Below are 25,096 nucleotides of genomic sequence, written 5' to 3' on the forward strand. Positions count from 1 at the left end.
TGGTTAAAAGAGGGGCTACATCCATCAAACACTCCCTAAACTAATAACATTTATCCAATTTAACCAATGCTGACTTTGCTCTCCATTGGAGAATCTGTTTTCCTTTTTCAGAAGGTAGCGAGCCCTGAGGAGATAACCTGGCATCTCAATCAGGGCCCAGGCAAAACCAGAGAAGAAGTGAGGAGATAAGCAAGATGAGCTGTTTCCACGGTGAACCTGACAAGCAGCACCAGGGCGAAGGACACAGATGCTGAGGACACTCAACACATACCAAAGCAGAGATCCAGAGGCTCCTAAGAGCTCATCACTGAAGTAGACTTGAAACACACCCACCAAGCTTCAGGGATTTTGCAGAAGAGGGGGAAGAAAGATTGTTAGAGTCAGAGGTTGGGATGTCATGTCTCCCCAAATAACTGACTGCTGCTGCCACAATGCAGAACCTACAACCCAACAGGAAATAACAGCAACCCACCGAGGATGGTCCCCTGCAGAATGGGGGCAGGGAGGAGGGAAAAGATGGTACCAACACACAATGTATCCATACAAATTATGTTCTTAATAATAATTTTAAAAATCAGCAAAAAGAAGTCATCAGAATAGAAGAGGCACCAGGCACGGTGGTGCACATGGAAAAATTGTTTAGTATATCTACATATTTATTGTGTACATACAGAAAAAGGCATATATATTTATGGATACATATATCTATAGGCAAGGTACATTTAGTGTTCTGACATTGTGGAATACTTTGTGTGCTTAGAATTTGGCTGATCTGGGACAGTTCTTCTCCAGTATATGACATTCAAGTACTCTATAAAATCTTCTGTAAAACGTAAAAATATTTTCAAAATTCTTGCTTCTCTTTTTTACATCATTTACTGGAAGAATTAAACATGTGTTTCACGTTCCTGGTTCTGTTCTCCTGAGTGAGTTAACTAAATGCTGGCTGGGTGCTGAGAACCTGTGCACCAGCTCCCTAGACGGGGAGACTTGGCTTCGCTGCACCTCATCTTCCTCACTTCCTGGCCTGGAGATCTGTCATGGGCCCTGCTGTGAGCTCTTCTTTATTGTGTTTCTTTTATCTTCACCCAGAGACTTTCAAGAATCCTTCTTTGTTCCTTCCGTTTCTATCATTACTTTGGTACTGGCGTGTCTTCCTGTCTCATCCTGCTACACAGAGGTTAGTGGATGCTTAGTTTGCATAAGGAATGAGGGCTGGGATGCTTAATAATTAGCACAGAAGCCAGCCTAGAAATTCCCACAGCTCCCCAGATCACATACCCTTCTGTATTCATTATTTTTTTACTATTTCTGGTGATAATCTGCTTCTCAAAGACTAAATGAGACACAGTTTCTTGCCTTGAAAAATCATATTCATTTTGTATGGCTCCATTGCTTATTTATTTTTAATCTAATACCTTTACTGTTGCTATGCCAGGTTCTTTTCTGATTGTCTTTTGTCCCGTGATAATTATTTGCTTTTTATACCTCATTTACTCTACTCTTAGCCTACTCTTCTCTTTAGCCTATCCTGTTTTGTCTTGCTTTATTTTTTAACCACTGGACAGAGATGGTGAACACTTTGATAAATAGTAGGCAAGAAAGCTAAACTCTTTGCAACAGGAGCTAAAACATATCATTTTGTGATTTCTCTGATCTTAGTCTTTCTCCATGCGCCAGCACACCATGGAAGCAGCTGCCTCTATTCACATTCATCACCTGCCACTCTAAAGAAAATAATGATGCCCAAGATAAAGAGACTGAGGTGCTTCACAAGAAAATTAGGACACTATTGATTAAACACATCAAAAGGAGATTCTTCTAATTCTTTTTAGATGTAGTTTACATTGGGAAAAAACAAAGCTAAGCATGTGATGCCATTATTCATCAAAAAGCACTTATTGAACACCATGGTAATAGAGTTTATATCTACCTGCATCAAGTTTCAAGGTATTCACATAAATCATGCATAAAATAGGTAGGCAAATAATAAACAAGTTATTCCACATGAGCCATCATAACTCCCATACTATATAGCCATAAGTAAAAATATATTTCCATTTCACAGAAGAACAAATGGTGTCTCAAGGAAATTAAGAGATATTTGGACTGGAATCACACTGACTTCATGTGAGTTTCCTCTCCAAGGCTAAGGTTAAACCTCTCATTTGGAAGACTTTCCAAATTAGTTATGGAGGCTAGGAATACAGCTCAGTTGATCTTATGTTTACTGGGCATGTGTAAGGGCCCTGAATTCAATCCCCAGCACCACAAAATAAATCAGTTAAGGAGAAAAGCCAGTCACCAGTCACACAGAAGATCAAATAAACAAGATAATGGTGGTAGTAATGATGAAGAGAGTTAACTCTTACATAGTGTTTACCTTGGGCCAAGTGTTGCTTTACATGCCATGACTAATGCAATCCCATCAGTAATACTGTGAGATAGTCATTATCCTTACCGTTGAGGTAGAGATGAAACCATGAAGACACACAGAGACTTAGTTACTTGCCTAAAGTCACCAGATAGGGAATGACAGGATTTGAAATCATTGGAAGTCAGGATGTGATGTCAGTCACCTGGCCCCTTCCTCTGTGCCTGGTTGCTATACTGTCCTCTGCTACCTTCCTGAACAATAGCATGTAGAATACATTCCACATTCATGATCTAATGAGTGAACTAGAATGTTAGGGAAATTTATGTGAGGTGAGGACACACAAGCAGGTGTCACACAAACTACACAAGCATTTGTCTCACACAAAAAAAATCAAATCTAGAATAGAAATATGGGCTAAGATTTACTCATCTGGAAAATACTAAGAAAATATGAAAAGTAGAATAAGAAGAAACACAATCTCTGCTCAGTGTTTTCAGGAACTATCAATGCAACCAAGCTGACTGAGACAGAGGACTTGATGGTGGTGCCATTATAGGACTTAAGACTGGTGTATTAGGTGAGGATTAAAATGTGATTGAGTAAGATGAAACCCAGGTCCTAAACTCATAAATAAAAAGAAATTGCAGGGACATTTATAAGTCCCAGGCAAATATATTTTCCTCTGTTATAAACAGAATAGTTTCAGAAGAGGCATAAGAACCAAAACCTAAGGAAACCAGTGAAGCAACTGCTGAAAGTCAGCTGGAAGAGGTAACAGGGGAGTATAGATATTTAACCAACAGCAAGGCATCCATGCTCATGGAGATGAGAAGGTGAGGACACCCTCCATGCTCGTGTGGATGAGAAGGTGTGGACGCCCTCCATGCTTGTGGTTATGAGAAGGTGAGGACGCCCTCCATGCTCGTGTGGATGAGAAGTGAGGACACCCTCCATACTCATGTGGATGAGAAGGTATGGATGCCCTCTATGCTCATGTGGATGAGAAGGTATGGATGCCCTCCATGCTCATGTGGATGAGAAGGTGTGGACACCCTCCATGCTCATGTGGATGAGAAAGTGAGGATGCCCTCTATGCTCATATGGATGAGAAGGTGTAGATGCCCTCCATGCTTGTGTGGATGAGAAGGTGAGGATACCCTCCATGCTCATGTGGATGAGAAAGTGTGGATGCCCTCCACGCTCGTGTGGATGAGAAGGTGTGGACACTGTCCATGCTCATGTGGATGAGAAGGTGTGGACACCCTCCATGCTTGGGGTTATGAGAAGGTGAGGACGCCCTCCATGTTCGTGTGGATGAGAAGGTGTGGATGCCCTCCATGATCATGTGAATGAGAAGGTGAGGACACCCTCCATGCTTGTGTGGATGAGAAGGTAGGGACACCCTCCATGCTCATGGGGATGATGAGAAGGTGAGGATGCCCTCCATGCTCATGTGGATAAGAAGGTGAAAATGCCCTCAATGCTCATGTGATGAGAACATAAGTATATCCTCCAAAATTGTCTGGATGAGAAAGGATGCTATTTACAGAGACAGGAAAGTTCAGGAAAAAATCTGATTTATAAACATATTCAGCTGTGCAGTGCTACAGTTGGGGTAACAGGATGTTACAAAATATGTTATACCATAAGTTTAAACATCAATAGTTAATTAGCTAGTATTTATTGAATCCATTTTATGTTAAAGCAATGAACTGGAGCCTGGGAACACAGACAGCTATGACAAAACAAAGAAGGTCACTGTAGTCGTCTCTCTGTCTCTCTTTATGTTTGACATTCTAAAAGATTTGGTTGGGGCTGGAGAGATGGCTTAGCGGTTAAGCGCTTGCCTGTGAAGCCTAAGGACCCCGGTTCGAGGCTCGGCTCCCCAGGTCCCACGTTAGCCAGATGCACAAGGGGGCGCACGCGTCTGGAGTTCGTTTGCAGAGGCTGGAAGCCCTGGCGTGCCCATTCTCTCTCTCTCTCCCTCTATCTGTCTTTCTCTCTGTGTCTGTCTCTCAAATAAATAAATAAATAAAAATTAAAAAAAAATAAAATAAAAAAATAAAAGATTTGGTTGTTTCACTGTAATGTCTCAACCCAACAAATGAATTACTATGCACAATTGCTTTTCTTCACTGAAAACTCAAAAATGATAAATTAGAAACCCTAAAGAGACAGGGAGATGTTGAAGCTAAGCACTTGCTCAAGTTTATCAGTGATAAGTACTACAAGCATCCAGGGTCCTGACCACTGTCAACATCAAAAGGAAGAGAGGGGCTGGAGAGATGGCTTAGCGGTTAAGCACTTGCTGGGAAGCCTAAGGACCCCGGTTTGAGGCTCGGTTCCCCAGGTCCCAGTTAGCCAGATGCACAAGGGGGCGCACGCGTCTGGAGTTCGTTTGCAGAGGCTGGAAGCCCTGGCACGCCCATTCTCTCTCCCTCCCTCTATCTGTCTTTCTCTCTGTGTCTGTCGCTCTCAAAGAAATAAATTTAAAAAAAATTTTAAAAAGGAAGAGAGAAGGAAGTTTGTATGTCTATCACTATACCAGTAAATAAGCCTCAGTCAGCTCCTGAGATTGGCAGTATACTCCCTAGGCAGGTGATCTGTTTGTAGCTCCTACCTGTGCATGTCATCAGGGCTGGACTTCATTTCACAGCAGAGAAACCAGGTGTGGACTGTTTGTGCTGAATATTTAATATTTTTCAAACTGATGTTCAAGGTTACATGTGGCCCATGGGACCAATTGTGTGACTTACACAGGATTCTTTTAAAATTGGGGACAATGTTTAGCACTCAGTTTGGAAGTCAGACTTCACACAAAACTCAATCTTTCCAGTTGCTCTTGAAAAATCAGAATATATTTCAGTGTTTGGCTGGCTTGGTTCAGTGTCTATATTTTGACATAACCATACTTTTACTCATTCAGTGAGGAATACTGAGCTATAGTTAAGTGAAATCTCTCCCTTTAGATATAATTCTGACCCATCTCACAACACAAGCGTATACCTCAGGCTTGACACTCTCTGTATGGCTCCTGCTCTTGCACTCTCCAGACCAGTAGATGTCTAAGAAACTCAGCAAAGGACGGGTTAGGTAGATCAAAGAACTGTGGCCACAGTAGACATACTATAAGAAAACATGAGATGAAGGGGCTGTCCAGAAACCAATAGAGGCTCTTTCAAGAGAAAGATGATTCAAAATTAGAAGTAACACCTTGGGGGCTGGAGAGATTCTCAATGGTTAAGGTGCTTTGCCTAGAAGTAATACCTTGGGCAAGGGATTTAGCTCTTCTGAAACTCAACTTCTGACCTTGTAAATAAAACGTACAGAGATCTAGCAAACCCATTGCTGGATATAAACACAGGAAGTAAATCAGTGTCAAATACACAAGCCTGATCCCTTGTTGACTCCAGCATTGTCCACAATAGCCAAGATATGGAATCAACCTAACCATTCATCAGTGGATGAATGAAGAAGAAAATCATGGTTTGTATACATGGAAATACTTGAGCCTTAATAAAGAGGGAAATCCTACCATGTCAACATGGATAAACTTGGGGAATGTTGCAGTAAGTAAAATTAGGCAGACACACAGGCAAATGACACATGATCTCACATATGAAATCTAAAAACATTGAACTAGCTAAGGGACTAGAATCAGTGGCTGGGAAAGTTGAGGAATTGAAGGGGGTGGCCCAAAGATACAAAACTCCAGTTAGCTGGGAAGAATGAATTCAATAAATCTACTGACCAGCATGGTGGTTGCAGTCAATAGTTTTGAAAATTACTGATTACTGAGTAGGTTTTAAGTATTATCACCACATTAAAAAGATACGCATGGTAGGTAATGCTTGTGTTTATCAGCTGACTTCACCATTCCACAACTTATACATATTTTAAAATGACACATTAGAAATGGTAAATCAGGGCTGGAGAGATGGCTTAGTGGTTAAGCACTTACCTGAAACCTAAGGAACTCCAGTTCATGGCTCGATTCTCCAGGACCAATGTTAGCCAGATGCACAAGGGAGCATACGCGTCTGGAGTTTGCAGTGGCTGGAAGCCCTGGAGCGCCCATTCTCTCTCTCTCTCTATCTGACTCTTTCTCTTTCTCTCTCTCTCAAATAAATAAATAAAAATGAACAAAAAAAATTTAAAAAGGTAAATCAGTAAATGTATACAATTCTTTCAGCTTAAAAAATAATTAAAAACCAGCCGGGTGTGGTGGTGCATGCCTTTAATCCCAGCACTTGGGAAGCAAAGGTAGGTGGATCACCATGAGTTTGAGGCCACCCTGAGATTACACAGTGAATTCCAGGTCAGCCTGGGCTAGAGTAAGACCCTACCTCAAAAAAAAAAAAAAGTTAAAAATCAATACAGAGGGCTAGAGGGATTACTTAGTTTGCAGTGTCTAGAGGCCCTGGTGTGTCCATTCTCTCTCTCTCCCTATTTCTCTGTCAAATAAGTAAATAAATACAAATAAAATATTTTTTAAAAACTAATAGAGAGCCGGACGTGGTGGCGCACGCCTTTAATCCTAGCACTCGGGAGGCAGAGGTGGGAGGATTGTGAGTTCGAGGCCACCCTGCGACTCCATAGTGAATTCCAGGTCAGCCTGGACTACAGTGAGACCATACCTCAAAAAAAAAAAAAAAATCTAATAGAGAGCTGGCACGATGATGTTTTCCTATAATCTCAGCATCTGGGAGTCCAAGGTAGGGAGATTGAATGTTCAAGGCCACCCTAGACTACATAACAAATTCTATGTTCCAAACTACATAGCACAATCCTACCTCAAAAAATTTTGATTCCATTAAATAATTATACATGAAATCTCAGTACAAGGCATAGACTTTAAAAATTGTCAAGTAAATGAACAATTATTGTAATTGTCAGCAGGATTTTATAAAGCAAACACAACTTTCAGGTACAAATGCAAATGCAAGCTGATATTTCTGAGTATTTTTTTAAAAAAATATTTTTTGTTCATTATTTATTTATTTATTTGAGAGTGAAAGACACAGAGAGAAAGACAGATAGAGGGAGAGAGAGAGAATGGGCACGCCAGGGCTTCCAGCCTCTGCAAACGAACTCCAGACACGTGCGCCCCCTTGTGCATCTGGCTAACGTGGGACCTGGGGAACCGAGCCTTGAACCGGGGTCCTTAGGCTTCACAGGCAAGCGCTTAACCGCTAAGCCATCTCTCCAGCCCATATTTCTGAGTATTTTTTAGTGCATATCTACTGAACACCTGTTATAGATCTAGCTCTAGATAAAGTATCATGATCATAACAAATAAGCCAGATGTATGGGGTGTGTACCTATATTCCAGCTCTGAGAAAGCAGGACATTCAGAGGTTTAAGGCCAGCTTGGACAATAGGCGAGACTTCAACTCACACACAAAATAAGAATCAAAATAGTCATGGCCTTGAAGAATTCCCTGGTTAAAAAAAGGGGGGGGGGCTGGAGAAATGGCTTAGTGGTTAAGCACTTGCCTGTGAAGCCTAAAGACCCTGGTTCGAGGCTCCATTCCCCAGGACCCACGTTAGCCAGATGCACAAGGGGCACACGTGTCTGGAGTTCGTTTGCAGTGGCTGGAGGCCCTGGTGTGCCCATTCTCTCTCCCTCCCTCTCTCTCTCTCTCTCTCTCTCTCTCTCTCTATCTATCTATCTGCCTCTTTCTCTCTCTGTCTGTCACTCTCAAATAAAAAAAAAATTTAAAGGGGGGACTGGAGAGATAGCTTAGTGGTTAAGGCATTTAATTGCAAAGCCAAAGGTCCCAGGTTCGACTCTCCATGACCCATGTAAGCCAGATGCACAAGAGGGCACATTCATCTGGAGTTCATTTGCAATGGCTGGAGGCCTTGGTACACCTGTTTTCTCTCTTGCCCTCTCTCTCTACCTACCTATTTCTGTGTGTGTCTCTCTTCCAGATAAATAAATAAAAATAAAATTTTGAAAAATGGCCGGGCGTAATGGCGCACGCCTTTAATCCCAGCACTCGGGAGGCAGAGGTAGGAGGATCGCCATGAGTGAGAAGCAAAGAAAATTCAGACTAGAGGCAAGAGTATTAGGAAAATGTTCCAAAATTGTTAAAGGGAAAGAATAAGTCTTCCTTAAATTATAGTGGATTTGGATCTGACTTCTCATGCTCCACAGCTAATGAGCATCCACACATTACTTTATAACAGCCAACCCTGCAGAACAGTGAATACATACTGGGCATTATTCTAAGTGTTTACATCTATTAGTTAGATTAATCCATAGAACAATATTTGAGATAAATTTTCTTTTATTTCTCCTTTGCAAATGAATAAACAAGGGTCTTTCGGTTAAGATGGCAGCATAGGAAACACGCCAAAGCAGCCGAGGGGAGAAAAAAACCAAAAGAGAAAAAAAAAAAAACAGCAAAATACACTCTTCTACTAAAAAGCGAGGTGTATAAGAAATCACCGATGGCAGCAGAGAAGTAGGAGAGACCCAGAGCATTCAGAGCCCACGTAGGCAGGCAGAAGCGGCTCCAGCAGCGGGGGCACCAGGTCCGCGGGGCCACAGCTGCCAGGCTTGGCTTGAGCCATAGGAAAAGCCAGGTGAGGGGATTTTCCACTCACACCAGAGCTTTTCTCAAACTCAAGAAACGTGAAGGGAGGACTGCAGCGAACAATGGAGGAGCAGATCATGAGGCAGAAGATCACATGGACCAGTGGGAGAACCAGAGCCACCATCCACAGCCTCCCCCACACCCACCGCCAGTGCAAGCACCAGCATGAACCAGAGACCAGGGGAAGAGAGCTCACAGCACCCGGCACCTGTGACCAGAGCAGCTATCCAATGACCCAGCCAGCCTACGTGAGCCCACAGTGCACCAAAGAGGGACCCAAGCAAGAGAGCAACATAACTGACACCAAAATCACCCCAAAAGGTAACTGGGATTACACCAAGTCAGTGCCCACCAAATTAGCCTGGTATATAGGCCTGAACTGGAAGTGCTAATTGCACCTTCCATATCAGGATAAATTATACATTAAATCTGATAGATGGTCAGATTTGCCATTGTTAAATAAGCTATATTTTGGGCTTGTTATTTGTTGCTTCTTGATTTATAGTGGCTTTGTTTCCTCTTCTGTTGTACATTAGAGAAGGCTCTCACTTTGTCACAAGCTGACTTGGAGCCATCAACAGACCAGAAATCTTAACTTCTTAGTTGACAGGATTAAGGGGTACCACACACCCCAAGGGACAGTGACTTTGTTAGAAGATTGGTTGTCATAATACCTACTCTTGCATAAATATTCTGCTGGTTTTTCATTGAATGTGTACATTGTTTAGTTAAATTTTAGAATCTGCTTGTATTTTGTTCCACTCAGCCTACTTGAATACTCTCAAAGCAGGCAAACCCAACACCTAGGGTCACTTTTGTAGATACTCTGAGAATCTTAGCAGTGACACCTAGCACCTTAAGCTCCTACCCTGAATATATATAACATCAGATTGATTGATACATCTAATAATACTGAAACTAACTAGAAAATCCAAGCATTATATTAATCCAAGATGCAAAAATACATACATGATAACACAAGAAACACCAAAAATCAAGACAATATAAATCCACCAAAAAGTATAAATACATCAGAAATGACCTCCAGTGAGAATGAGTTAGAGGAAATGCCTAAGAAAGATTTCAAAAATGATTATAAGTATATTCAAAGAAGTCAAAGAGGAATGCCAGGCATGGTGGAAAACGCTTTTAATCAAGTGCTTTAATAAAGCACTTGAGAGGCAGAGGTAGGAGGATGGCCATGAGTTCTAGGCCACCCTGAGAATACAGAGTGCATTCCAGGTCAGCCTGAGCTAGAGTGAAACCCTACCTCAAAAAATCAAAAAAAAAAAAAAAAAAGAAGAAGAAGTCAAAGAGGAAATTAAAGGAAGCAAAGAAGACACAGGAAACCAATTTAATGAAATAAAGAAGTCAATACAAGACATAAACAAGGAAATAGAAATAATAAAGAAAAACCAGTCAGAATTGCTAGCAATGAAAAACACAGTTAATGAAATAAAGAACTCTGTAGAAAAATCTCACCAGTAGAATGGATGAAGGAAAGGACAGAATATCTAAATTAGAAGGCCAGGTGGCAGATCTAATACAGTCCAACAAAGAGAAAGATAAACTAATAGGAAAGTATGAATGGGAATTTCAAGATATTTGGGATACTATGAAAAGATCAAACATAAGAATTTAGGGTATAGTAGAAGGAGAAGAATTTCACTCCAAAGGCATAGTGGGTGTTTTCAACAAAATGATAGAAGAAAACTTATCCTAAATTGGGAAAGAGGTGCCAATGCAGATACAGGAAGCCTTTAGAACACCAGCCAGACAAAACCTGGAAAGAACCTCTCCTCACCATATTAGAATTACACTACCAAACATACAAACCAAAGAAAATGTAATGAAAGCAGTTAGAAAGAAAAATCAAGTTACCTACAAAAGGCAAGCCCATCAGGATCATAGCAGATTACTCAACACAAACTTTAAAAACCAGAAGGGCGTGGAGTTATGTATTCCAAGTTCTGAAAGATAACTGTCAGCCAAGGTTGCTTTATCCTGCAAAGCTATCCATTCAAATAGACAGAGAAATAAAGACATTCCACAATAAAAGCAGTCTAAAGGAATATTTGAAGACAAAACCAGCTCTACAGAAAATACTTGAAAGAATCTCCATGCTGAAGAGAAAGAAAAGCACACATATAAAGAACCTGGAAAAAACAAACAGTACTTAAATACTATTTAATACAAGACAGCAAAGGTAAAACCAGAAGAACTACAAAAAATGGCAAAAATAAATACACACCTTTCAGTAATATCTCTTAATATCAATGGCCTCAATGCCTCAACCAAAAGACATAGGTTTGCACACAGGGTTAAGACCCACATGTTGGGTCATGATATGCAGAGACATTTATCCTAACCATAATTGAAGGCTAATTCCACAATGCATGACCCATATACCTCAACAAGGAGGAGACAAGGGGAGGAGGTAAGTCATGGATAGGCTAATAATGGTACCAAACAGACTGTATTTGCTGACTACAAAACTAATTAATAAAAAAAGAAAGGGAAAAAAAGGCAGGATCCTTCCTTCAAATTGTTGCCTCCAAGAAATTCACCTTTCTACAAAGGATGGACACTATCTTAGGGTGAAAGGTTGGAAAACAGCATTTCAAGCTAATGGGCCTAGAAAACAAGCATGGGTAGCTATCATAATATCTGACATGGTAGACTTCAGTCCAACATTAGTTAGGAAAGACAAGGAAGGCCACTTTATATTGATTAAAGGCAAACTCCAACAAGAGGACATTATAACCCTAAACATATATGCACCTATCATGGGGGCTCCCAACTTCATCAAACAAATGCTATTAAAACTAAGGTCACAGGTAAAAAAAAAAAATCCAAAGAGTCAATGAAACAAAGTGTTGGTTCTTTGAAGGGATAAACAAGATTGATAAACCCCTCACAAAAATCTGACCAAAAGAAAGAGAGAAGAGACACAAATTAATAAAATTAGAGATGAAAAAGGCAGCATCAAAACATATCAGAGAAATTCAAAATAATCATAGGGATATACTATAAAAACATATACCCCACTAAGTATGAAACTCTGAAATAAATGGATGATTTCCTTGACTTATATGACATATCTAAATTAAATCAAGATGAGATTAATCACTTAAATAGACCTACAACAAGTATGGAGACCCAAGCAGTTATCAAAAATCTTCCAACTAAAAAAATTCCAGGCCCAGATGGATTCACTGGTGAATTTTACCAGACCTTCAGGGAAGAACTAACACCATTGCTTATTGAGCTTTTCCATAAAATAGAAAATGAAGGAATCCTACCAAACTCCTCCTATGAAGCCAGCATCACCCTGATACAAAAGCCAGGCAAAGATAGAACAAAAAAAGAGTATTACAGACCAATCTGGTTGAGAGGGTGAAGGGATATTGGAGAATGGAGTGTCAAAGGGGAAAGTGGGGGAAGGGAAGGCATTACCATGGGATAGTGTTTACAATCATGGAAGTTGTTAATAAAAAAATTGAAAAGATGGGCTGGAGAGATGGCTTAGTGGTTAAGCGCTTGCCTGTGAAGCCTAAGGACCCCGGTTCGAGGCTTGGTTCCCCAGGTCCCACGTTAGCCAGATGCACAAGGGGGCGCATGTGTCTGGAGTTCGTTTGCAGAGGCTGGAAGCCCTGGCGCGCCCATTCTCTCTCTCTCCCTCTATCTGTCTTTCTCTCTGTCTCTGTCGCTCTAAAATAAATAAATAAAAAATTGAAAAAAAAAATTGAAAAGAAAAAAAATGAATAATCAAGGGCTCATAGAGTGTCAGCATCCATCCAATATTAGGCAACTATTACTTGGTGGGTTTAAGATGAAGCCCTCTGGCTCCCTAGTCCCTGCGGTAAGTATTCTCAGGTATGTTTAGAAAACCTTTTCAGTAATAGCCTAGAAAAAGGAGATATTTTGTGGCAGAGATCCTGGCAAGGATTATGAAAAATATAGTCAAACCTACTCAACCCCACATACTACATATGCAAATAGACTGAAGGGAGCTGTCTGTCCTGAACAAAGTTTGTTATCAGGAAACATTAGAGTCAGACCATGGCCTTAAGGCTCTGAGCAGGAAGTGAACAGAGTTTGGGCTTGCACAAGAGGAGCAGGCATCCCTCCTCTGTGTTCTAGTGGATTGCTGACCTTCTCAGAAAGAAGGCTAAATTTGGGGAGTTGATGACTGGCAATACAAACAATGCCATAGACTGGGAGCTGGGTGGCCATTGCATTTAGGATGTTGCAAAAAATGAAGCATCTGTTTCAGAGTGAGAACACTTCTTGTGAGTCAGGGATGCAACTGATGCCCAGTGACTTACCAAACTGATCCTTGGCTGCTTCCATAATTCATCAAATCAACACCAAAAAACGAAAGAGTACATGAAGCCAAGTCAGTGAGGGCACTAGGAAAACGACTAACTGCTCATTCTGTGCCAGTTCTGATCACTTGCCATGAAGTATCTAGTTGAGCTCCTCAGCTCAGTGGGGCAGGCAGCATGATTTCCCTTTCACAGCTGAAGTAAACAAGAAGCACAGGACACAGAGCTAAACAGCTTGTTCCAGAAATTGAAGCCTAGAAGCATGGTTTATGGCCCGTGGATACTCGTAGCAATGTATTTATTAGTTAAGCAGGTGATCTTGATTTCTAAGTGTCTTATTAAGTATCTAAGTATCTTATTAAGGTTTGAGTAGGAAAAGCACATTTAAAAAAAGTATTTCTCTCAATTCAGGAGAGGCCTAAACTTTCCTATATTTTCAGGATGACATAGGTATGTGAATTAAGCAGAGCTATATAAATATTTCTATGCACACATTAAGCATAGATGTTATGTTGATGTTCATTCCTAGACTGATTGAAAACAGACAGTTATTTGACATTTAAGTTAAAGATATGTCCTTAGGTCTGTTTAGATTTGTTAAGCAGTAATATTTCCTTTTTATATAAAGTAATTTTCTGTTAAATTAAGTGGCACGATAAGATAGTAAGTCTGTAAATAATTTTCTTCTACTTACCAGAACAAAGTTTAAAATAAAACCTTCAATTAAAAAAAATAAAATATAACAGTTTGCCACTAGATGGAGCAGCCAAATTTAATTTTTTTCACTCACAGAAACCATTTACATTTGCTTTGAATTTAGTCCCAATTTTAGGTTATTTATTTATTTTTTAAAGAATTTTTTTCATACAATCTTCATACATATACACAATGACTACAATGATTATAATCCCCTCCCAGACTTTCCTGTTTATTTATTAACAGCTTCTTTTTCCTTCTCTTTTTAAGAAATATATTTTATTAATTTATTTGCAAGCAGGGAAAGAGAGAGAAGGAGGGTGGAATGGGCATGCCAGGGTCTCTTGCCACTACAAATAAACACCAGATGCATGTGCCATTTTGTGCATCTGGCTTTACCTGGGTACTGGGGAATCAAACCCAGCTGGGCTGTCAGACTGAAAGCAAGCACCTTTAAATGCTGAGCCATCTCCACAGACCCCCTTTTCCTATTATTTATCACATATTTGTAAGCCTATTATAACCTCTAGCAGAGAAAATTTAATAAAAATAACATTACAAGTCAGGAGTGGTGGCCCATGCCTTTAATCCCAGCACTTGGAAGGCAGAGATAGGAACATCACTATGAATTCTAGGCCACCCTGAGATTACATAGTGAATTCCAGGTCAGCCTGGGCAAGAGCGAGACCCTACCTCAAAAAACAAAACGATGCTAATAATAATAATATTACAATTTGTGCATTTGATGCTCATAAACTAATAGTGTTATCAAACCAAAAAACCAGAGAGAAATAGGAGTTCAAGATTCCAACAAAATAAGAAATTTGACTTTAAAAAATTCTAATGTGTTTAATAACTTCAGTATCTGATCTCATATCTGTAATGTATTATCTTTCAGTGTTGCCTATCCAGTCAAATGGAACAAAAGTGACCCCTGACCTGCCAGAAGTATGACACAGTTGGTATGCAGATGGCCTCATATATTATGGGTTTGTGTACATATCAAAGACTATAAATCAGAATGATGTTTGATGTTGTGGAATAAGAAACAGTAGCCATTTAAGACATTAACCCCTGTGTGATTGCTGGGGGAGAGGAGCTATATCATGGTTCTATTCCCTTCCTATTAAAACCCAAAGCAGAGCCAGGCGAGGTGGCGCACTCGGGAGGCGAATGTAGGAGGATCACCGTGAGTTCAAGGCCACTCTGAGACTCCATAGTGAATTCCAGGTCAGCCCTTGCTAGAGTGAGACCCTACCACAAAAAAAAAAAAAAAAAAAAAACAAGGGCTGGAGAGATAGCTTAGCAGTTAAGCGCTTGCCTGTGAAGCCTGAGAACCCCAGTTTGAGGCTCAATTCCCCAGGACCCACGTTAGCCAGATGCACAAGGGGCACACGCATCTGGAGCTCGTTTGCAGTGGCTGAGGCCCTGGCGTGCCCATTCTCTCTCTCTATCTGCCTCTTTCTCTGTCACTCTCAAATAAATAAATAAAAATAAACAATTTTTTTAATATTAAAAAAATAAAACCCAAAGCAGTCATTCATTTATTCAATAAATAGGCACTGATGGTTTCTTGCATTCTGGATATTATCATCTCTGCTCATTTGTATATCAGTGACCAAAAAAAAAAGACCACTGGTTCAGAATTATTCCAAGTCCAACAGGGTGTGGGAGCGGCTGAAAGTTTCAGCATCAGAATCTGCGTGGAAAAGGGAGGAGGTTCTGCTGCCAGCATTAATAAAGCATGCTGCTGAGGCTGGCGAAAACCAAACAAAGGGAGAGGATCTGAGTCCAGCGAGGACGAGACTGTGCCCAACGCTGACTGAGGATGTCACCAGCTCCTGGACAGTGGACATTAGAGATCCCCATCAGAACTACACAGATTATTTAGAACGCGCTCCAAGCAGCAGCACCGCGTTTAACATAGCTACAAGTAAGTTACAGGCTGATCTTCCAGGCTGAGCCAGTTTCATCTGTTTGTCATCATTATAAAGACTGGAATTAAAGGGCTGTTTTTATATGATGAAAAGGCTCTGTCTAGACTGATAATGAGAGTCAAGATTCTGTTAATCAGAGGAAGAGGGTCAGGTAAGTAGCTCTTCCTGAAACAATGGTGCCTCATTACAGCTTCCCTGCCTGAAGGAGACAGCTGCACTTAGGCGCTCAATCTCTTTACTAGCAGGCTGTTTGGTTAGGCATCCAAAGATCATTTAGCCGTATCTTACACTTTGAATCAACTTGATTGTCTGGTTTTCTAAGTCCTTGGTAGATCTGAAATAATAAATGACAGAATGACAATAACGAATATTTAGTAAGAACCTCATATTTTAAACTTTTTATTGACAACCTCCATACATATACAATGATCATAACCCCTTCCAGCCACCTCTCTTCTCCCTCCCCTACAACCCTTTCACTGAGTCCGTTCTTCTAGCCAAGTAGTCTCTCTTCCATTTTGATGTCATCTTACCCCCTCTTATTATGAAAGTCTTGTGTACTGTGAGGTCATGAATGTCATGGCTACATTGGGTCTGGAAGACAGTATTTCAAAGCAGTCTTCACTTGCATTTGGTTCTTACATTCCTTCCAACACCTCTTCTGCAATGGTCCCTGTGGTGGTTTGATTCAGGTGTCCCCCATAAACTTAGGCATTCTGAATGCTAGTCTCCACAACTGATAGCAATTGGAAATTAAAGCCTCCTGGGGGGAGGGTGTATTGTTGGGGGACCTTACAGGTATTAAAGCCAGCTCCCCCATTGCTATTATTTGGCACACTCTCCTGTTGCTGTTGTCCACCTTACGTAGGCCAGGGGGTGATGCCACCTTCTTCTCATGCCATCATTTTCCCCTGCCATCATGGAGCTTCCCCTCAAGCCTGTCAGACAAAATAAACCTCTTTTACCCACAAGCTGCTCTTGGTTGGGTAATTTCTACCAGCAATGTGAACCCAACTACAACAATAAAGTTGTACCAGGAGTGGGGTTGCTGTTCGACCCCTGACTGTGTGGCTTTGACCTTTTGGAGCTTATTATCAAGAGGAATGTGGAAGGGTTTGAAACCTCAGTCTAAGAAACACCTTGCTGTAAGTGCAGCTTGATGGACTATTCTGGTCAGAGCTGAAAGACCTGAATGCAGTAAGAACTATGGACTGTAAGGTTTGTTGTACAAAGGAGAGAAAGAGCTTTGCTTGGACTGGGCTAGCAGTTTGTGTGAGAAGCTTGCTGTTATGTCTGTGTCCTGGGAAGTTATGCAGGGTTACTTTGCATAGAAATGAACTGGTATGAGCAGAGGGATATGGCACAGAATAAACTTAAAAAAAAAATCTTTGGGTGAACTGCTGTCCATTCAGCTGCAATTAAGAGATTACAACCTTTGAAATTGGGCCAGCTGACCTGCACTGTGGCAACAGGAAGAATGTAGACTCTTTTGAAGGGGCCTGAGTGCTCAAGGAGTGTCCTGTTCTTCAAAGTCTGCTTTATACCTCCCTGGATTAACAAATTGGCACCCTACTTGGTATTGTAGAGTATAAGAAATGCAGGAAAGAGAGGCTCATTGAGTTTCCAACACGGTCTTGTGTTTTGGAAATGGCCATGGGCAGTGTGAAGCGGGTTTGCTGTTTGCCTGCATGCAGACCCCATGGGGCCATGAGGATGAACCTTGGGTTGCAGTGCAGACCCAGTGGAGATGCCGGAACCACGAGATGGCTGCTAAGGAGACCTGCCAGCCCCAGATGAAGCTATCCAGGACTTTGAGTAGCCTAGCTGGAGGGGCGGAATTGGAACTCCAGAGACTTGTTGCTGGTTAGAATTATCTGACTTGGAAACTTGTCACTGGCTAGAGTTGTTGGACTTGAAGATACAGAGTTTGATGTTTGCCCTGGTTGTTTTAAATCAGGTATTGGCTGAATGTTTCTTTCTATGCCCCATGCCATCTTTTGCAGTGTGAAAGTTTTTCTGTGCCATTATGGTTTTGGGGGGATTTTTTTTTTTTTTTTTTGGTATTATGGCTCAGTTAAAAGACCTTGGATTATGGGGATGTTTGAACATCATTGGGATTGATAAAAACTATGGGGATTTTTAAAGTTGGATGAATGCATTGCATTTTAAATCATATATGCTTATCAGTTTATGGGTGCCAGGGGCAGAATATGGTGGTTTCATTCAGGTATCCTCCATAAACTTAGGTATTCTGAATGCTAGTCTCCCCAGCTGATAGCCACTGGAAATTAAAGCCTGCTGGAGGCAATGTATTTTGGGGGGTGAGCTTATGGGTGTTAAGGCCAGCTCCCTCTTACTATTACTTGCAACTTGCTCCTGTTCCTATTGACCACCTTATGTGAGCCATGAGGTGACGTCCCCTGTGCTCATGCCATCATTTCCCCTGCCATTGTGGAGCTTCCCCTCAAGTCTGTAAGCCAAAATAAACCTTTTTCCCACAAGCTGCTCTTGGTTGGGTGATTTCGACCAGCAATGCAAACCTGACTACAGCAGTCTGAGCCTTGGAGGGCATGATGGAGATGTTTCATTTAGTGCTGAATATATTACTGTCATTTCTTAGACAGGATTTGGGTACAAGAGTAGGTCTAGGCTTTATGATACTTGAAGTAATAACATTTGAAGAGAGCCTTTAAAAAATACACAATTGTGAATATAACCACTTAGATTTAAAATCAAATATACATGTAGAAGGAAAAAAAAGTGTCACAATAAGTTATAAGTTTTGAAAATCTGACCTGCTATAGTATAGACAAGTCAAAATCCAGAATAATAACATATTTTGCTACCTTTTTAAATTTTTTTGCATATTTTTATTTATTTATTTGAGAGTGACAGACAGAGAGAAAGAGGCAGTCAGAGAGAGAGAGAGAGAATGGGCGTGCCAGGGCATCCAGCCTCTGCAAATGAACTCCAGACACATGCACCCCATTGAGCATCTGGCTAACGTGGGTCCTGGGGAATCAAGCCTTGAACCAGGGTCCTTAGGATTCACAGGCAAGTGCTTAACCACTAAGCCATCTCTCCAGCCCATATTTTGCTATCTTATGACATATTACCACTGCTTTTCAGGACTGTAGTCAAATTTTGAAAATCTAAAGTTTTTGTCATAAATCACCAGAAAGACCTCAGGACAATTTCAGGGGGTTTTGGCAGGGAATACAGTAAAATATTTTGACAAAAACTTGCTTCCTCATCAATAAAAAGTATTTTGAATTCATAACACTTACAACAGGGTGGAAGCCCAGATGAGCAGGTATTGGTGGGCCCTGAAACTTAACCTGCAGTAATTCATGATGAACCCACCTCTGGGTAAGTGGACAACTTCCAAGATAGATCAGAGAACCGGGAGAAAGCGCAGCAGAAAGTAGTTGGGCTGCAGCAAAGGGAGCCGGCTGCTTCCACAGAATCCTGTCCCATGTGGCCATGGCAAGAGCGAGAACCACCTCCGCTCTCAGCACGCTGAGCCATGCAGCGCCAGCAGCAGCTCCAAGGCTTCAGCTGTGGCTTATGTCCCCGCATCTGGAGAGGAAAGGAGGAACCGTGTAATCTGGATCCGGCCGGGCTGTCGTGAGAGGAGCCTGAGCTGCCAGAGTGCTGTGCCGAGGGGAAGCACGTGTTCAAAGGCAGAAGAGAAGCACACACACCCCCCTTCTTTATCTGTCTGTGTATGCATGTGGTGTGCAGGGATACGCGTTCATATGTGTGTACACAGGAGTATGTGGAGGCCAGAAGTCCATGTTGGGTGTCTTCTCAGTCACTTTCCACCAGAAACAGAGACTGAAATGAGCACTCAATGATTCCTCTATTTCTGTCCCCACCTCCCAGCTCTGTAATTACAAAGTGCCACCATGTCTGGCTTTCTGGCTTTTACATGGGTTCTGTGGATCTAAACTGCTTGTTCTCCAAGCACTTTACCCCCTAAGCCATCTCCCAAGTGGCTTGCTTGCTTTATTTATTTATTTATTTATTTATTTATTTATTTATTTATTTGTTTGTTTGTTTGTTCGTTTATTTCAGAGAGAGAGAGAGTGAGAAAGGCAGAGAGAAAGAGAAAGAAAGAGAAGACAAATGTCTCAGCAAAGCTGCGGGCTTTATGTGAGTACTGGGGAATCAAACACTGGTCATTAGGTTTTGCAGACAAGCGTCTTACAGCTGAGCCAACGCTCCAGCACCAACACAGGTGGTTTTTAATCTGGGTGCGGTGGCGCACACCTTTTTTTTTTTTTTTTAATTTTTTATTTGAGAGCGACAGACACAGAGAGAAAGACAGATAGAGGGAGAGAGAGAAAATGGGCGTGCCAGAGCTTCCAGCCTCTGCAAACGAACTCCAGATACATGCGCCCCCTTGTGCATCTGGCTAATGTGGGACCTGGGGAACCGAGCCTCGAACCGGGGTCCTTAGGCTTCACAGGCAGGCGCTTAACTGCTAAGCCATCTCTCCAGCCCACAGGTGGTTTTTAAAACCACTTCTTCTGAGTGTCCCACCTGATCACTCAGTTTCAAAATGTTTTGGTTCTAGTATATTTTATTACCTTATTGTCCTAAAGCCACACCCAGTTCCTTTTACATTCAGGTTATTTTAAACAAATTCTTATATATTTTTAAGAAGTATTCTAAAATGTACTCCAAAATCATAGCACTTTTAGGCCAACTGTGATAGCACACACCTGTAGTGCAGAACTCAAGAGGGTGAGACAAGATTTTGAGGTCAGCCTGATCTTGCCTCAAAATACTACCAAAATAAATCTTAAAATAACAACAATAAGGAATGGGTAAAGAGAAAATAATGGAGGGTGAATAAGATCAAAATACATCATAGGGGCTGAAGAGATGGCATAACAGTTAAGGTGCTTGCTTATGAATCCTAAGGACCCAGTTTCGATTCCCTAGTTCACACATAAGCTAGATGCACAAGGTGGCACATGCATCTGGAGTTCATGTGCAGTAGCTAGAGGCTCTGGTATGTCCATTCTCTCCCTCTATCTAACTCTTTCTCTCTCATAAATAAATAAGTAAATAGATAAAACATTTTTTTAAATATATTATGCACTATGTAAAAATTATCAATAACTAAAATGAATTTTAGCCAGGTATGGTGGCACACACCTTTAATGCCAGCACATCAGAGGCAGAGGTAGGAGGATCACTGTGAGTTCAAGGCTACCCTGAGACTACATAGTGAATTCTAGATCAACCTGGACTACAGTAAGATACTACCTCAAAAAAATGAGTAAACTAAAATGAATTTTAAAATAATGACCATAATATCACAATGTGGTGGTTTGAATTAGGTGTCCCTATCAACTCACGTGTTGTGGATACTTGATCCCCAGCTGATGAAAAGTTGGGAGGTGGAGCCTTGCATGAGGAAGTGTGTTGTTGGACGTGGGCTTAAGGATGTTTCAGCCAGCGCCCCTTTGCTGGAGTTCAGCTCACACGCTGTTTTCCACCTGCTGTGCAAAGGAGATGATGAGCGGAATATGCTCTACAGTCTTTTCTGCCATCATGGAGCTTCCCCCCGAGACTTGTAAGCCAAAGGAATCAACTTTCCCCATCAACTGCTTCTGGTTGGATGCTTTGTCCCAGCAAAGACAAAGTAACTGCAACATGCAATTACGCTCCAGAAACTAACACTATATTAATTGTATCATATCAAGAAGAATTTAGTTTTCCCCAGTGCTGACCATCCAAATGCATGTAAATCTTCTGGTCCTTAGTTTTCCTTCACAAAAGACCACTTGGTTCTCATATTTTCATCATTGTTTGTAAAATAGAAATAACAACCAATAATAATAATGAGAATAATGTAACACATGGTATTACTATGAGTATTAAAAGAGATACATGTGAAGTACTTGGCACACAATCATCACTCAAAAAATGTCAGCTCTTGTGGGTGGGGGGAGGGAGGGTATTACCATGAGATATTTTTTATAATCATGGAAAATGCTAATAAAGATTGTGAAAAGAAAAAATAATGTCAGCTCTTTCTCTCTTTCTCTGCCTCTCTCTCTCTCTTAAAATAATTTTTTGAAAAAAAAATAAAGACTGGAGAGATGGCTTAGCAGTTAAGGTGCTTGCCTGCGAAGCTTAAGAACTCATGTTCAAATCTCCAGGTCCCACCTAGCCAGACACACAGTGATGCAAAGTGCACAATGTCGCACATGCGCACAAGTGGACACACATGTCTGGTGTTCCTTTGCAGTTGTTGAAGGCCCTGGCATGCCCATTCTCTCTATCTCTCCCTCTCTTCCCCTCCCCCCAACCCTCTCTCTCTCTCTCAAAATAAGTTTTAAGAAAAGAAAAAAAAATGTTAGCTCTCTTTTTTGAATACAAGCTTACTTTGCAACAATATTGCTATGTTTAATACTGCAAAATGCAGACTCTGATTTTCTACCTCTGTGTAGTTTCAACAATCTGGCAAAGAGAATAGTTCCAGTTGAATGTAATCCAAGGCTCAGAGAGATTTATGGTCTTGCCTGAAGTGCACAGATGTTAAATAGCAGAAGCAGGGTTTCCATAGGAAGCTTGTTCCTCCCTCTGTCCTTTTGAGCCAGTGACATCAAATGAAAGTTAAGTTGTGATTTGAATGTTACATTCAGGAGAAGGGAGCTATATAATAGCTCCAAGAAAACTTTTCACTTAGAATTGTTATTTTTTAAGTTTTTGAACCAATAACGAAAAGTAAACTACCCCCCCAAAAAACTCACTTTTTTTTTTTTTTTTTTTTTTTTTTTTGGTTTTTTGAGGTAGGGTCTCACTCTAGCCCAGGCCAACCTGGAATTCACTCAGTAGTCTCAGGGTGGCCTTGAACTCACGGCAATCCTCCTACCTCTGCCTCCCGAAAACTCACTTTTTGAGTGTCCAGGAAAGTATAAGTTTCAGTTCTTCTCTTTAAAAAAAAAAAAGAGCCATGTGAAGATAATATATTATCTAAAATTACCCATACTGAAGCCCAAGTGTACATATTGATATGTAAAACTTAATTTTTAAAAGCCATGTGTTAACCATTTATGGTGACACACACCTCTTATCCCAGCACTCAAGAGAATGAGGCAAAAAAATATTGCTGCAAGTTCAAGACCAGCCTGGGCTAAATTGTGAAATTCAGGCTTTCCTGGGCTATAAAGTATGACCCTATTCTAAAAAGTGGCAAATTTTTATTGGTTTTTAAATGAATAATCACATTTAAAATCTATCAGTGAGAGTTCAAAATGATTTTAGTTGTATTTATTTATTTATTTATTTATTTATTTATTTATTTATAAGACAGATACAGATATATAGAGAGACAGAATGGATGCTCCAGAGCCTCTAAGCCACAGCAAATGAACTCCAGACACATGCGCCATCTTGTGCATCTGGCTTTATAAAGGTACTGGGGAATCAAACCCAGTTCCTTAGGCTTTACAGACAAGCACCTTATCCACTGATCCATTTCTCCAGCCCTCAAAATAATTTTCAATTTTTGAACAGAAATGCTAATATTTTTCTCACAAAATAAGACTACAGCCTATTACCTTAAGAAATGCTGCAACCTGGGCTGGAGAGATGGCTTAGCGGTTAAGTGCTTGCCTGTGAAGCCCAAGGACCCCAGTTCGAGGCTCGGTTCCCCAGGTCCCACGTTAGCCAGATGCACAAGGGGGCGCACGCGTCTGGAGTTCGTTTGCAGAGGCTAGAGGCCCTGGCGCGCCCATTCTCTCTCTCCCTCTATCTGTCTTTCTCTCTGTGTCTGTCGCTCTCAAATAAATAAATAAAAAATGAACCAAAAAAAAAAAATTTAAAAAAAGAAATGCTGCAACCTGACCAAAGGCTAGATGTAATCAGTTTTGGTATTATAACTGGGTTGCAGGTAGTGTGACAACCTGAAGTTATTTTTGATTTGTGTATCTAGAAAGCCAGAAAGCACAGCGGTTGTGGCTTCACAAGAGCAGGTACCCTCTACAAGCACAGGCTCTGTGTGCCAGATCAGTCACTAATGACATGTACTGGGAGAGCACCAAGTCTTCTTACAAAAGCTATAAAAAATCTTTTTCTAGCCAGGCATGGTGGTGCAAGCCTTTAATTTCAGTACTCAGAAGGCGGAGGTAGGAGGATTTCCATGAGTTCGAGGCTACGAAGGTCTCAGAACCTAAGCAACATGAGAGCTATAAGGGTGATGTTTAAAAAAAAAAAAATTAATGGGGTTGGAGCGATGGCTCAGAAGTTAAGACTCTTGGCTGCAAAGCCTAATGACCTGGTTTCAATTCCCACTACCCACATAAAGCCAGATGCACAAAGTTGCACATGTGTCTGGAGTTTATTTGCAGTGTCTGGAAGCCCTGGTGTACCCATTTCTCTGTCTATCTCTCTCTGCTTGCAAATAAATAAAAGTATTTTTAAAATAAAATAAAAACCACTAGAAGAATGAATTATGGAAAAAGATAAGGAAAATGTTCTTTGATGACGGGGCTGTGACCAACAATAGCCAACACTGAACACTGATGGCAAAACGAGAGGAATAGATCAACCCAGCAACAGGAAGCCATGCTAATGCCAATATTTTTGGATAGCAGACTTAATAATCATTAAGCCATAAAATGAATTAATGTATGAGGCTGTTAAATTTCCTGTTCTGAAAATGTAATTTATTAAATTTTTAATCATGCTTCTGGATTTTAAGGATAGTGACAACTTATGCATCTCAGGCTATTTTTAAAGATACCAGAGGCTAAGCTATTCATAGCTATGACAGTTAAATAATTTACCTTATTCCCACATGTAAAGCAAAGAACTTTATAACCCAACTAGTGAATAGTTGGGGAAGATTAGAACAGTACCTTCCACTGCATAGTGGAAGAGGGATCCTATGTGTTTATCACCAGAAAACACCCAGGTGTTTGCAGTATTTCATAAAGGACAGGCAAAGAGAAGCAACGTGGAAAGGAGGTAGGATTATGTTGGATTCAGTATACAACTGTCTTTTACTAGATTGTGGAATAGTTTAAAAGAGGCTCAGTGGCTGAGAAGTAACCTTTAAGGATTTTCAAATTGATGCTGACATAATTCACTTAAAGAGTTATGTTGGGGCTGGACAGATGGCTTAGTGGTGAAGGC

At 40.9% G+C, this 25,096-nt stretch overlaps 1 long non-coding RNA gene across 2 annotated transcripts in view; it reads right to left on the reverse strand.

Annotated features, from left to right (window-relative positions):
* LOC123455946 overlaps nucleotides 1-25,096 on the reverse strand; it is a 135,408-nt gene that overhangs the window by 77,311 nt on the left and 33,001 nt on the right. The window contains exons 2-3 of one of the 2 annotated variants that reach the window (XR_006634239.1): nucleotides 21,310-21,450; nucleotides 19,304-19,519 (exon numbers count right to left, since the gene is read on the reverse strand). This is a non-coding gene — a long non-coding RNA (uncharacterized LOC123455946). Of the gene's footprint in view, nucleotides 1-19,303; nucleotides 19,520-21,309; nucleotides 21,454-25,096 lie in introns of both variants that reach the window. The other variant, XR_006634240.1, reaches the window with a different exon arrangement.

Source organism: Jaculus jaculus, chromosome 19 (genome assembly GCF_020740685.1).
Source record: "Jaculus jaculus isolate mJacJac1 chromosome 19, mJacJac1.mat.Y.cur, whole genome shotgun sequence".
Taxonomy (NCBI): domain Eukaryota; kingdom Metazoa; phylum Chordata; class Mammalia; order Rodentia; family Dipodidae; genus Jaculus; species Jaculus jaculus.